Raw genomic sequence first — 15,007 nt, 5'->3', positions numbered from 1 at the left:
AAAGAGCTCTTATGAAAGAGACTTGAGCATACAAATGTTAGAAAGGTGTGAGCATAAAGGGCTTGCCAACGTGCAAAAGTTGGGCACTGGTGATTCTCAGTATTCCCTCTAGAAACAGAACACGACTGGGTCAGAACAACGAGCTGACCCCCTCCCACCCCTGCCAGGCAAGGCTAGATAATCTGCCTCCGACCAGCATGACTTCCTTAGGCAGACCCCTGATCCTCTGAACTGGGAGTTGCATCATCTGTGAAATGAGGGGGTTGAGTGAGGTTTCTTACGAGGGCGAATATTCCATGAGGCCATATTCTCAAGAGAGTAGACGCCTTGCACATTAAATGAACATTTCTGAGTCAGAGTTAGACCTCTTTTCTTGTGTTTTTAAACTTCCTGTTTATCTGCATAAAAGGGCTTTTCTGCTCATCAGCTGGTCTATCTTCTCTAAGTCCTGGCTAAGACTCATCCTCAAGACATAGAGACTTAAATCCCTTTCACCTATTCTGGTGCTCAACATTTTCCCCTGGCCAACAAAAAAGCCTGAGGCACATTGTGAAATATCAGGCACTAGAAAATCATCTCCCAGGCAAAAAGGTTTTGTCACACTAAAGCAGTCTATGATAGTTTTTAAATGGCGGGGGGGCGGGGGGAAGGGGGGAGATCTAAATCAACAAGTATTTAATGTCCCAGACCTTGCTCAGCCCCAGAGTGTGTAGTGAGCAGCTCTGCCCAGAAGATGCTTAAATTCCAGCAGAGGGCTCTCCTGGGAGACAAAGTAGGGGGAAGAAGATGGCGAGGACTTAGCATAGCCTCAGCACAGCCTGTCTATATGCCCATCTCTTTCCCAGGGGAGGATAATAACTCCATGAGAAGTCAGCAGTGGTCCCTAGGTATTTGCTACATAATAAGAAAAACAGTGATATCTTTTATCTCCCATAGTTGGATACCAAGTCAGGGCACTGCCTCAGGTATTATCCCTGTTCTATAAGGCAGCTGATGGGGACAGAGTCACACCTGGAAGTTAAATCTCAAAAAGGCCCTGTCTCTCTTCTGGGCAGCTACTTCGTCTGGAAGTGTATGTGAGCACTGTCCATTGTGTACACATGACTCCCCTCTCCACTGATCTTTCCTGTGGATGGGAGCGGACAGGGTGTGGGATCCCTAATAGCACTAGACAGCAAATTTGAAAGCAGACCTTGTTAGTTTTAAAACAAGGATCAGCCAGTTGGACCACAGAGTGGGTGTTCCCATGCAAATCCCAGCACTTTCAAGTTGCTCCCTGAACTGAGCCCAGCCAGGACAGCAAGCCCTGTTTTTTTGCAACCAGCACTTTGATTAGGTCTAGAGAGGGACTCAATTAGCATCATGGAAACACAGAGCAGATTTCAGAAAGGAAAGGTCAGCTGCAAGCCCTAGCATTTGCTATCAGCCATCTGCCAAGCAGGAAGTGCTACTCAGATCTATTTTTAATCGTCTTCCCTAGGCAAGGGTTCCTGGGAGAATTCAGAGGCCAGGCTTACTCCAAGAGAAACATTTAATTGCTACCTTTCTGTACACGTTTTTAAAATAGTCTCTGGATACTCTGGATATCATTTTAAATATATTCTGGACACCAACTTGTACACAGAGGCCCAGTTCTATAATGGAGTGAGTGTACGAACTCCAGGGTTCATTTCCCAAACCAGTGGGACTGGCAAAGCTAACTGTGCAAACTTGCTGGTCACTCTCATTTTTATTTTAAGTGCATCTATCACTTCAGAAAGGTAAACTAATACCAGTTCATCTGGCAGTAACTCATTTGTGACTCAAGATATGCACTGGCTAAAGAAAGGAGAAAGCCTTCATCTCTCCTCCCAGGGACCCAGCCTGTGCTGTGCTGGTCCACCCAGGCGCAGGAACGTTTTGTCCACTGGCTTCTTCCCCCTCCCGACTCGCAGCAGCACTCGTGTCTCAGTTCCATCCAGCCCGAGGAATGAAACATCTCTGCGACGTCTGCACAGGGAGTCTGGCACGGCCATTGCAGATTATACAGAAACAGAGCCTGGCTCAGGAACCCCTGCATTCTCCCAGCCCACACACTGAACACCGGGTTTCCTTGTCTCTTGACACTTACAAACGTTCAGCCTCCAATTTCTAGCCTAAGGTAAAGCTTAGCATATGTACAAGTATGCCTCAGCCAAGTCAAGTTCCATTTGCCAATAAAGAACAGGGGCCAGGCAGCTAGCCACCACCCAGGGCTTGCCCCGCCAAACACAAAACTGGGGAGCTACAGGACCCACTGCACCCCATGACAAAGGGACAAAGGGGTCTGCCCCAGGTTTTACCCACCTCTCCACCCTCCCTCTTCCCTCCTCTTAGAAGCTTATCTGTCAGTGAGCAGCCGATGGGAAAGCTAAGCTGAAAGGGCACCTTGGCTGTGGGATCTTTGCCTGAGGATGTGAAATAAGAGACTGGGTATTTGGGGCAACTTAACACCAGTAGGAGCCCAGCCAGAGGGCCAGGGAGGAAGGGACTGAATAGGTAGACATGCGCCTCACAGGAGATCTAACCTCTCTGGGCTGGGGGGGCTGGGAGTGTGGGGGAAGGGAGCAGGGCTGGAATCCCTCCCCTCAGTGGCATGGAACTCTGCTCTAGTGAGCTGTGGCATACAGGTCCCTGGGGGGAAGAAAAAAAAGGCCACTGCACAGGGTCACTCCCCCTGACCCAGTTGGACCACAAATCAATTGCGGCTTCTGAGCTCTGCTGAGTCTTGAGCTCCTCTTCTTTCTGGTTTCAGGAGCAAAGGGAGCTAATCAGTAAACAGCTTAAGAAAGAATAACTCTTCTTCTGCCCCTGCCAAAGATCACCTGTGCCCTTCCTCTGCCCCTTCCCCAGTTTGCCATGGCTGTACATGTCAGGAAACCCATTAACACAAACAAAAAGACACCCAAAGGAGAGCTGGGGTGTCATGTTTGGTCCAAGTGCTAAACCCCAGGTATAGGAAGTTACCTGGAGATTTCAGAGCCAGACAGACTGCCTGGGAAGGACCAAGAGAGGGGGCTGGGCTAAATTCCTTTGCTAATTCAGAGCAAGAAATAGGCCCTGTGGTAGAGCACTTAGGGGAGTGGCCTGGTGGGTCACACCTGAGTTCCAACTCTGGTTCTACCATTTCCTAGCGGAGTCCCCTTGATCAACTCAATTTGCCTAAGCCTCACTTTCTTCATCTGAAAATGGGAACAACAGGAGAAAAGGGAACCCTTCTACACTGTTGGTGGGAAATGTAACTTGGTGCAGCCACTATGGAAAACAGTATGGAGGTTCCTTAAAAAACTAAAAATAGAGTTGCCATAAGATCCAGCAATCCCACTCCTGGGCACATATATGGAGAAAATTCTAATTCAAAAAGATACATGCACCCCAATGTTCATAGCAGCACTATTTACAATAGCCAAGACATGGAAGCAACCTAAATGTCCACGACAAATGAATGGATAAAGAAGATGTGGTACATATATACAACGGAATACCACTCAACAATAAAGAAATAATGAAATAACGCCATTTGCAGCAACATGGATGAACCTGGAGGCATTATGCTAAGTGAAGCAAGTCAGAGAAAGACAAATACCATATGATATCATTTACATGTGGAATCTAAAAACATGATACAAATGAACTTACTTACAAAACAGAAATAGACTCAGACAAAGAGAACAAACTTATGGTTACTTAAGGGGATGGGGGGGTGGGGAGTGAGATAAGTTAGGAATTTGGGATTAACAGATACATACTACTACATATAAAATAGGTAAACAACAAGGACCTATTGTATAGCACAGGGAGCTATACTCAATATCCTGTAATGACATATAATGGAGTGAGCGCCTCCTTAAATCTGGTGTCCTAGGTGACTTGTTTCTTTCCCCCATTAGGGGCTCTGATTCCCAGTCACATTCAGACCTACAGAATAGGAATTTCTGGAGGTGGGACCTTTGGATAAAAACCAGCCTTTTTATCCCAGCTTATTCTGATGTACTGTCAGATTCGGGAATCGCTGCCTAAGAATCCCCATTTTTCCAATGCCAGTTTCAACTACTCTTAGGCCCTGAAAGACATGACTATTGCAGAAGCCACTTATTTTCCTCCTTCACTTTTCCCGGTCCTAAACTTCAAAACTACACCAAAGGCACCTGAATTCTGCAACTCAGTTCTCCCTTTAAAGTAACAGAAAAACTCAGACATGTGGGGTTGCAACGGCCAGCTTATGATGACTCAGTGAGTGAGTCTCAAGAAGCCAGGAGGGTCACATGAGAGGGAGTATCTCACCCAGAAAGGCAGGGAATCCAGGTCCTGGAGCACTCTGAAGGGCCCTCTTCTCAGTTATGGGTGCCTGGTGTTTGCCAATGATTTATCTGGTTGCTGTTTAGCTGAAGGCATCACCAGGAAGGGACTGACCCTGGTTATTAATTACAGCCACTGGCTTAATTATCGGTGCTTATTAACTTTATACAATATCAACATTCCTCTTCACACAAAGCTCATGGATATACAGTCTGTAGAAGTTAGAGAGAAGTTGAGTGCAGTATGAACCACATGCTATTACTCCCTTGCTTAAAAACTTTCCGTGGCTCCCCAGAGCACGCAGCATACACAATTGAGTCTAAACACCTTAGCTGGGCCTTCTGGGCGCTATGTGACCCATCCCTGCTAACCTCCTGCTTCCCTCTACATGCCCTCTCCATCTCTTACCTGTGGTCCCCTAGGCTGGATCTCCTCTAGAATGTTTCTATGCCTCTGCTCAGAATGGACTCCCCTTTCTTCTTCACTTAATAAACACTCATCTTGCTCTTTGCCCCCACAGCAGCCTGAATAATCACCTACTCAAAGCCTGTGTTTCACTACATCGTATAATAGTTCACCTATTTGTCTTCCCCACTAGATCATGAGCTACTTAAGGGCAAGAATTTTGTTGTGTCCATTCCTGTATCCCCAGTGCCTCATACAGTAGTACTCAGTATATGCTAAATGGTCAGAGAGCGGTCATGATCCAATGCCACCCTCCACAGTTAGTGGCGGGATTTCCCTGGTGGTCCAGTGGTTAAGAATCCACCTTCCAATGAAGGGGACGTGAGTTCGATCCCTGGTCAGGGAACTAAGATCCCACATGCCACGGGACAACTAAGCCCATGCGCCACAACTACTGAGCCCGTGCGCCGCAACTAGAGAGAAGTTCTCACGCGCCACAATGAAGAGCCCACGTGCCACAATGAAAGACCCTGCACGCCACAACGAAGATCCCACGTGCCGCAACTAAGACCCGACGCAGCCAAATAAATAAATAAAAAACTTAGTGGCAGAGCCAGGCCCTAGAGCAGAGGTGGCCTGACCCTTTATTCAGGGCTTTTAAGGTGGTGCCAATGACTTGCCATCCACAGGGCCCCATATTGTTTTCCCACATAAGTGATGAGATTGTATGAAATTGTGTGCTCTGTCTGGCTTGGTTACCCTGTAACCTTTGGTGGGAACCAGCGAGCTAGATGGCTGAGGTTGAAGTTTGGTCTGTGCAGTAGAATTCTCTGGTGTCAATCAGACCTTGCCATTGAGCATAGTGCATCAAGTCCTATACTATCCCTACCAAGTGAAGCCACTGTGTTGATTTGGGATGCCTCCTGAAATCACATAAACTCATTTCTCCAACACCCATTTCACAACTGTCATTCCAATCTTCTATTCAGGGGTCAGCAAACAATGCACTAGGGCCAAATGGGGCCTCTCACCTGTTTTGTAAGTAAGGTGTTACTAGAACAGAGTCAGGCTCATTTGTTTATGTATCCACTATGGCTGCAGAGTTGAAACCCTATGGCCAGCAAAGCCTGAAATACTATTATCTGGCCTTTACAGGTAAAGTTTTGCTGACCCCTGATCGAGCTGAAGGGAATGAAGACTCCAAACAGCCCTTCCCTTCTACCAGGAGTCTGGCTGCTCCCACTCTGGAAGTTAGTGGACCAACTGGCTTTTGCATGATGTCATTTCTTTTTTTAGCACTGGTTACAGGCCTGGGATCCAGGAGGAGATTTTGCCTACCAGAGACACACAGGGGCCTGGAACACCTAAGCACAAGACCTGGCATTTAATGGTGATCAAGAAATGTGTATTAAATAAACAAGCAAACAAAGGCCTGGGAAGTCAGCTAGTCTGTGCCCTGAACAAAAGTCCATCCTCCCTCCTGTCCGTTTCAAGGTGACTAGTCACACAGGTGCCTGGAGCAGCCTGGTGACCTAGATTTGTCAGACCTTATCTTATCAGCTTTCCTTCCTCGTGTACTTACCCAGCACCTGGCCCCATAGTGCCCAGGGCAGACTGGCCTGTTGTTCTTCTAGAGAAGGAGACAGACTGGGAGGAACTCTCCTCCCCCACCGATACACTTTGCTGTTTTTCTTTCTCCTGCTAAGGGGAGGATCAAGATATACGGCGACTTGGAGCTTAAAGGAGCTAAAAGAAGTCTATTTTTTCTCACTTCCTCTCTCCTTAGGTTTCCTGGGTGAATGTGTCTAGGATGAACCTTAAAGGTTCCTCAGAGCCTTACCTGTCATTTGGAACATTCAGCATGTAAAGGGGAGGGACCAGCTGTGGGTAAAGTAAGCAAAGCAGCCACCACCCAATGGTGAGAGGCCTGGTCCTAAGAACAGACATTCCTCCAAAGACATATCAGAGGACAGCAGGTCTGATTCGCTGGCACCTCAAGCTGCAAGAGCCCAGCTGGCAGCTTTACAGCTTGGGCTGACACTGCAGGGGAAGCAGGGGTAATCAGAGGGAAAGCTGTACACATTTGGGCATCTCATGAAAATCAGGCAAATTGGGTAGAAAACAACATGGAACAATATGCCGGCCTCTCAGCTGCTCCAGACAACCCTGGGTACCAGGCTCAGGATGGATCTCCCCACTTGTACTGCTGCCAGATGCTTCTTCAGGCTGGATTCTGGGTACAAGTTGGGTGAGGGCAAGTTATACATCTGTTTGCCACTGTATCTCTCGTATCTAACAGGTCAGAGGAGCTCACTGAAAGCAGAACTGGTCGGGCTTAGTGCAGTAGGCTTCACACCAGGATCTTTTGTTTTGGCAAGGGAATGCTCTTCCAGGCCCCTCGTTTATCTGTTAGAGTTGAAGTTACAGTGAATGCTCTCGGTGGGACCAGTCCTGAAAGGGAAGAGAAGGAATTTCCTGCCACCCCTCCCCCCCACCAAGAGAGATAATTTTCCTTTTGACAACCATAAATTGTCCCTTCAAAGATCCAAAGGCATTAGGGGATAGGGGGAGGGAGAGTCCATGCCACCTGCTCTGCCTCTTGACATCACTGTGCTCTGGAGGGGAGGGAGTTTATGGACTGATTAGATGTTGTTGTTTTTAGCAGCAGCTGGTGGAGCTGTCTCCTCCTCTCTTCCTCTCCTCCCTCCTCCTCCCCTGAGTCACTGTCCAGCCACCAGCAACAGGCAGGGAGGGGAGGGAAGCAGAGAGCTGAGGTTCTCCTTGGCTAAGCAGCCCTGATCCCAGAGACAATACTCTGGGTCACCAGGTCAAACCCTCCCCTCAGGAGTTGGCTGAGTGCTTTGGAAACAAAGGCATCAGAGATTCCTTTTTGGGTTTGTTTTCAAAGATAAGAAAAATGGCAGGGACTTCCCTGGTGGTGCAGTGGTTAAGTATCCACCTGCCAATGCAGTGGACACGGGTTCAAGACCTGGTCCGGGAAGATCCCACATGCCGCGGAGCAACTAAGCCCGTGTGCCACAACTACTGAGCCTGCACTCTAGAGCCTGCGAGCCACAACTAATGAGCCCAAGAACTACAACTTTTAAAGCCCGCGTACCTAGAGCCCGTGCTCCGCGACAAGAGAAGCCACCGCAAAGAGAAGCCTGTGCGCCTCAACAAAGAGTAGAGCCCCCGCTCACCTCAACTAGAGAAAAGCCTGCATGCAGCAATGAAGACCCAACGCAGCCTAAATAAATAAATAAATAATGAAAACAATCTTTCTGTAACAAAAAAAAAAAAGGAAAGAAAGAAAAATGGCTTCATTCAAAAGAACCTCGCCCCAGCCCCCCACCGTGGAGCATCACAGGGTGAACCAAACTGAGAAGCAATTCTCAGCTACTGCTGCAACACTCAGGCCCGGAATTCTCTTCCAGCTGCCCGGGCTGCTGTTGTCATGGTAGTTTGAGGTTTCTGTAACTGGTTGATGTGTGGTTCACAGGCAAAATAACCACCTGGCAGACAGGAAGGGAAGGGGGGTAGGGGGCAGATTTTTCCATTTAAATTCTAGAGAGGCCTCCCAGCTACTTGCAGGTAAGGCCCCCCAAAAGCAGAATGGAAGCTGCTGCTGCTGCTGCTATTCAATTACCTCCAGAAACGTGTTGGTCCCTTTGGAATTACTATAAAGAACCAGAGACTTATAGGGGTCTCAGAAGACTACTGACAACACCGTATAGCTAAAGGGCAATACCTGAGACTCAAAAAATGGAAGGAGCGAATATGCCAGAACTGTTATGGGTGCCAGGACCTGATTATGTTTGAGTGCCACTTTCTGTTTTTTGCTTAACGATATTCATAGATAGAACATTTACTGAGCATTTACTATATGTCAGGCACTGTGAGAAGTACCTTATATTGATTGCCTCACTTAATTGCCACAAAAATCTTATAGGTATCTAACATTAATATGATTCCCCTTTTCCCAATGAGGGCACCAAGACACAGAGAGGTTACTTAACTTGCATAACTAATAGGCAAAGAAGCCAAGGTTTGAACCCAGGTAGCCTGACTCAGACGTTACACTGTTAACCACTAAGTTATGTTGCCTTGTATCATCTTCTGCTACTATATTAGAATCAGAGGATGGGGGAGGTGGAAGGAACCTTTAATGGCAGTCTAATCTAATGCCACATTTGGATTGGGTGGATGAAGAAAAGGGAGAGCCTGAGAGAACAATCTTGCCCAAGACCTCACAGCTTGATACTTTCATTATCCCGGCTGCCAGCCCTCTCCTCCAGGGCTGCCTCTAGCATTTTCAAGCACCCCTTATGTGTAAGGCAGTAGGTGGCTTGTGTGGCAGGGAGGAGGTGGCAAAGTACAAAGTTAAGAGGCACTCGGTTTCCTAATCTGTAAAATGAGGAGTTGAACTAGAAAAACCCAGGGCCAAAGGCATTCGGAAAGTGTGTGACTCCAGGTCATTTAGAATCTTATTAGGAAACAAGACAATTACACATAAAAGTGCATGTAACCACAAAACCATAGACCATATTATTACAAGAGTCATTACTAATTGCCAAATGAACAACCAGACAGTGAGTACTACAGACGTCCAGTGGAGGGAGAGAATCCTATAGTCCAGGAAGACATCCTATAAAAAAATACTTAAGCTGGTCTTCAAGAATGGGTAGAAATTGAATAGAGAAAAAGAAGCATTCTCCAGGCAAGAGAAATGATAGGAGGGGAGAAGGGGTAGGATTTACCACCAATAGTACTGAGACCCAGAAAATAGTCAATGCCAAAAGGAGCTACCTAGGTCAAGCTATGACAAAGAGGGTACAGACCTATCTAGACCTGTATCCCATATGTTTGCTACCCCATGGCTTTAGGCAAGTCACTTAATCCCCACCTTGAAGGGATGTTGTAAAGTAAGGAGTCCCTAACGCACAGTAGATCTTCAATAAATAGTAGTTAATAGCAGCAATGTAGATTTTTCATCCTGTGTTTTTCATCCTGGCACCAGTACAGCCTCATCTGTACCACGCTTCTGCCCTCCGTAGTGAGGCTTACATTCCCATGTACCCCAAAGATCACAGGCTCTCTGAGTGCAGGAATCCTGTTGGCTTCTCTCTATCCCTAGCACCCAGCCTAGGTCTGGCATGTTGTTTGAAACACAAAAAATATTATTGAACTCTATACAGCATTGCCACCAACAACCAAAACCTGTAGCTACACATAACAAGACGAATAAATCTTTAAAATGTAATATTGAGCAAAGGAAGGAAGACATGAAAGATTTATACAGAATAATTTTATTTATGTACATTTCAGAAACAGGCAAATCTAAATGTTCAAGTACTGAATATACACCTTGGTGGTTAAAATATGAAGAGAAAGGAGGAAATTCCTACACAAATCAGGATAATGGTAACATTCAAGGGGAAGTTTGAGAATAACTGTCGGCTTTTAGAGTTCTGTCAATGATCTACATTCAGTTACTTGAACTGGGTAGTGGTTAGATGAGCAATTCTTTAAGCCATACATTTGTGTTCTATGCATCTTCTTCTGTATATTTCATAATAAAAATTTAATGTATATCCTTAAAATACAAAAAATATATATATATATATATATTATTGAACTGAACAATTAGCGTATAATGGTAGATTCCAGTCAGACCCCAAAATACAAACAGCCAAAGAAGCAATGGTGCAGCTTTACCATTCCAGAGACCTAGGGAGTGCTGGTGCTCAAACAAAAACACAGGGGCAGGGGTTCTGCATCTACTTCTTGCTTCCCAGGGAGAACACCCTGCTGAAAAGAGTCCGGATTTTCACGAGAAACACACGCTTGCAATCACCAGCGTCCTTGCTGAATGCTGAGGCACGAACGTACAAACCAATCTTAGGACTGGAATCTTACAGGCATTTGCAAACCACAGAATTAATTTTCAGGGTATGCCTCATAGCTCAAGTCAACATTTCCTTTTGGTATTTAAAGCAACCACATAGAAAGGACCACATTTGAGCAGATTTGTGCTCCAGCTGCCTGCAGTCCACAGCAAGAAACACAGATGATTCACTCGACTTGGTCCCTAGCAGTTCCTTTGGTAATAAATTGGTGAACAATTCTACTTATGCCCACCCAGATCATCAATTTTCACAGACTGTAGGACAGGTCTGCCTCCCAACCAAAGAGCGTGACTTCCTGAACTCAATTCCTCTTGTTCATGGCTATAAATGATAGAGAGAATTTTTCTAAGCCCTAGAATGCTTATAGTTCTTTCCCAAGTGGTGATCAACAAATATGTACTGAATGACCACCATGTGCCTGGACCACCTGCAGACCACTGAGGTGCATATACACTCGTTTCCCCAATTCTAGTCTCTTCTTCAGCAGTTCACCTAGGATACCACGACACCTGCCATCTGAAAGCAAAGCTCTGGTCATGTCATTACTTGCTCAGAAGTCTTCAGTGATGGGACTTCCCTGATGGTGCAGTGGTTAAGACTCCACACTCCCAATGCAGGGGGCCCAGGTTCGATCCCTGGTCAGGGAACTAGATCCCAGATGCATGCCGCAACTAAGAGTTTGCATGCCACAACTAAGGAGCTGGTGAGCCGCAACTAAGGAGCCTGCCTGCTGCAACTAAGACCCAGCCCAACCTAATTAATTAAAAAAAAAAAAAAAAGAAGTCTTCAGTGGCGCCCAACTGCCAGCAAAATAAAGTCCGAACTTCTATTCTCTCAACAACCTGGCGTCAGCCTACTCCTTCAATCCGTTTTCACACAGTTCTCAATGTTGCCCAAAAGAATGGCTCCTCCCCACACACTCCTGGCCTCTACTTCTTTGTTCATGATGCTCCTTTTCCCAGTCCCTCCCCATCCATTTCCACACGTCTAGGTTCTTGCCTCAAGGTACATCTCAGTGTCACTTCTACCAAGTCTTCCCAGAACTTCTGTTTCTAGACAGATGGATCTTAAGGGGTTTTTTTTGATCAACAATCCTTTGAGAACCTAATGAAAGCTATGGAACCCTCCTATGGAACCCTCCCTAGAAAAATATACATACACACAGAATTAAACATACAATTTCAGAAATCCCTTGAAGCCAGCCCATGGACCCCAGATTAAGAGCCCCTTATTCTGTCTCTATCTTAGAGAACTAACAGTTATTTGCTCAGATATTCACTGAAAATTTACCAGTCTTTAGGAGCTGTGCTGGGTGCTAGAGACACAAAGATGACGTCACAATTATCTCCACAAGTAGTTCACAGACTAATGGGAGACATTCATCGTTATACTGTGATAAATGGTTTAAGATAAACATAAGGTGGGGAATTTCCTGACCATCCAGTGGTTAGGACTCGGTGCTTTCATTGGCAGGGCCCGGGTTCAATCCCTGGTTGGGGACCTAAGATCCCACAAGCCGTGCAGTGTGGCCAAAAAAAGAAAAAGAGAGAGACCACATAAAAAAACCATAAGGTGAAGGACAGTCATCCCACTGTGTCCACAGGGGACTGGTCCCAGAACCCACCTCAGATGCCGAAATTCAAGGATGCTCAAGTCCCTTATATAAAATGACATGGTATTTGCATATAAACTACTATACTTTAAATCATCTCTAGGTTATTTATAACACCTAATACAATGTAAATGCTATGTAAATAGTTGCCAGTGTGCATGTAGCAAATTCAAGTTTTGCTTTTTGGAACTTTCTGGAATTTTCTTCCTGAATTATTTTTGATCCACTGTTGGTTGAATCCTCAGATGTGGAACTGTGGATACAGAGGGTTGACCATACAAACTTCAAGAAGGGACAACTTATGGGGGAGGGGCCAAGACGGTGGGGTAGGAAGACCCTGAGCTCACCTCCTCCCATGGGCACACCTAAACTACAACTATTTATAGAGCAGCTATAATGACCTGGGGAATGACCTGAAGACTAGCAGAAAGGATCTTCTACAACTAAACGCATAAAGAAGGAACCACAACCAGATGGGACTTGGAGAGTGCCCAGAAAACAACTTTACGGGTCCTTTACCAGAGGCCCTTAGCTGTGAGAACTCACACCATTCACTCTATGGAGACATGCTATGTGGATGAGCATTGTTTTGCCTCTATCTAAAGATTCAAGTTGGAACCTACAATAAAGAGTTTGTACACAGAGGCTTTGGAAGAACCAGGCCAAACAGTGACTCTGATTAACGTGACTGCAGACATTCCTGAGCTGGATGTTGTGTCTATAGAGGCTGACTGGCCCCCTGCTCTGGAGGACTAGCTTTCAAATTGGGAAACAAAGAGTAGGGTTTTGTGGCATGATGTGGACATCCATTCAGTATACACTATAAAATGGTTGTTGGGAGCTTCCCTGGTGGCGCAGTGGTTGAGAGTCCGCCTGCCGATGCAGGGGACACGGGTTCGTGCCCCGGTCCGGGAAGATCCCACATGCCGCGGAGCGGCTGGGCCCGTGAGCCATGGCCGCTGAGCCTGCGCATCCGGAGCCTGTGCTCCGCAATGGGAGAGGCCATAACAGTGAGAGGCCCGCATACTGAAAAAAAAAAAAAAAAAAAAAAAAGGTTGTTGAACCACCATAACGGTGTCTTGGAAACGATTTGGATCATGTTGATCTACATATTTTAAATTTGTTGTAACATCTCAGGAGCTATACATGTGTATATTTTGTGTTAAATTGTTCTAAGGGAAAAAAAAGGGATGACTTATGAACCTTTTATCTCCCCAGACTAGAGTGAAAGTTCTTGAGGGTAAAATCCTCGAGGGTAGTATCATATCTAGTACAGTGCACCCCACCTCATTACATATTTTGTATTCGCACAATAATAGAACAGAGCCAATGAGACAAAAGAGCAAGTTATAGGCACAGTCCCCACTGCCATCACCCACGTGTACCAGAGGCCTCTGAGATCCAGTTAAGGTGGTCCCAACTTTGAACACTTATGCTGTACAAATTGTACCAGTCTAATTTATGGTTTATCTCACCCTGACTTGATTCAGTCTCTGTGCCCATGAGGAAAAGATATCATAAGATGTTCTATCTTACAAACTCTAAATAGTTTCCTTTCACCAAGAAACACTGTAATCTAACCACATTCCTTTGGAGACTTGCTGTAGACGTGGTTCACCTGTCACCCTTCCTGGGTGGTCGACAGATAGCTTATCTGTACCCCTCCAGAACTAACACTTCATTAGTAGGAGATTAGGGCTTTCAAAGATCAAATAGCTGAGGGAAAGAAGTAAGTAGTTTTAGGTTGGATATGTGATTTTCTTTACAAAAGCTAAATTGATTGAATGTGTTTTTAAACTGGGCTTATTGGTGTATGTTGGAACTCTTCCATAATTTATTAATTCTGCCTTTACTGCACCTCAGAAATGCTCTTTAGGAAACTGACAAACACACAACAGTGTCTTGCAAACATTGCAAAAGAAGCAAAGGTGCCCGCTATATGGTATGGGTCCTGCAACGGTGATTGTTCTCAACCTTTTGTTTCTTAAAACCTAACAATCACTCTGGCCCTAGGTTTCCACTATTTTGGAAACAAAAAAATGGACACTTATAACAAGACAGATATTTATAGGTTTACATGCAATCTGGCTTTTTTCCCCCTCCTGCTAGAATAGAAAAACTAATTTTACTGAATTATGGTTTTTGTAAAAATAATTGTCATCCACTGGATACCAAAACCTCTCAATTAATAAAACTACAATATGACATATATTTTGCAAGATAGATAAGCTCACAGAATTATCTTCAAAAGCCGTATCTTACTGTATACGTTCTTTAGGAATAATGCCTTTTAATGGGACACAGAGGTCACTAACACAACTAATACAATCTGATGCTCACTGTAACATTTTCCAGGGCACCTAGAGGAAAAGAAATGAATAGATTTTTAGAAGTTCTGTTCCTGTATTTATCTTTTACATGAAGTTTTTTCAGGACACAAATAACCGCATTAATATTTTGGAAAGTTAGTTTTATTGCACATTAAAGACAAGCTGGTGGGTAGTGGGGATTAAGAGAAACAAATACCTGAAACGTAGAGTTGACAGGATGGGACGGTACTCCCTCTTTGCCCACAACCTCTAAGTCACTGTGTTGGGGTACAAGACTTTTTGAGAGTCACTGGTGTAGAACGCTAGTGCTCAGAAGCAGAGGTGGGAGGCCGAGGGCAGAGTGGGCCTCTCAGCAGCCACCAGATCAATACAAGTCTTCAGGCTTCACAGCATCTTCCTCCCTGACACTTTTCTCAAAGCTATGCTGCAGCTTATGT

At 45.4% G+C, this 15,007-nt stretch overlaps 1 protein-coding gene across 5 annotated transcripts in view; it reads right to left on the bottom strand.

Moving 5' to 3' along the window:
* YPEL2 (yippee like 2) overlaps positions 1–15,007 on the bottom strand; it is a 71,647-nt gene that overhangs the window by 30,713 nt on the left and 25,927 nt on the right. The window contains exon 3 of one of the 5 annotated variants that reach the window (XM_089900942.1): positions 3,734–15,007. The exons of the other annotated variants lie outside the window; for them this stretch is intronic. The gene's annotated coding sequence lies outside the window, so the exon portion shown is untranslated. Of the gene's footprint in view, positions 1–3,733 lie in introns of those variants that run through there. 5 annotated transcript variants of the gene reach the window in all.

Source organism: Delphinapterus leucas, chromosome 19 (assembly GCF_059928025.1).
Source record: "Delphinapterus leucas isolate spDelLeu-1000000601 "Yukka" chromosome 19, BTC_Dleu_Yukka2, whole genome shotgun sequence".
Lineage (NCBI taxonomy): Eukaryota > Metazoa > Chordata > Mammalia > Artiodactyla > Monodontidae > Delphinapterus > Delphinapterus leucas.
Note: the sequence above shows the minus strand (reverse complement) of the source record. Positions and strands in the feature narration are given on the sequence as shown.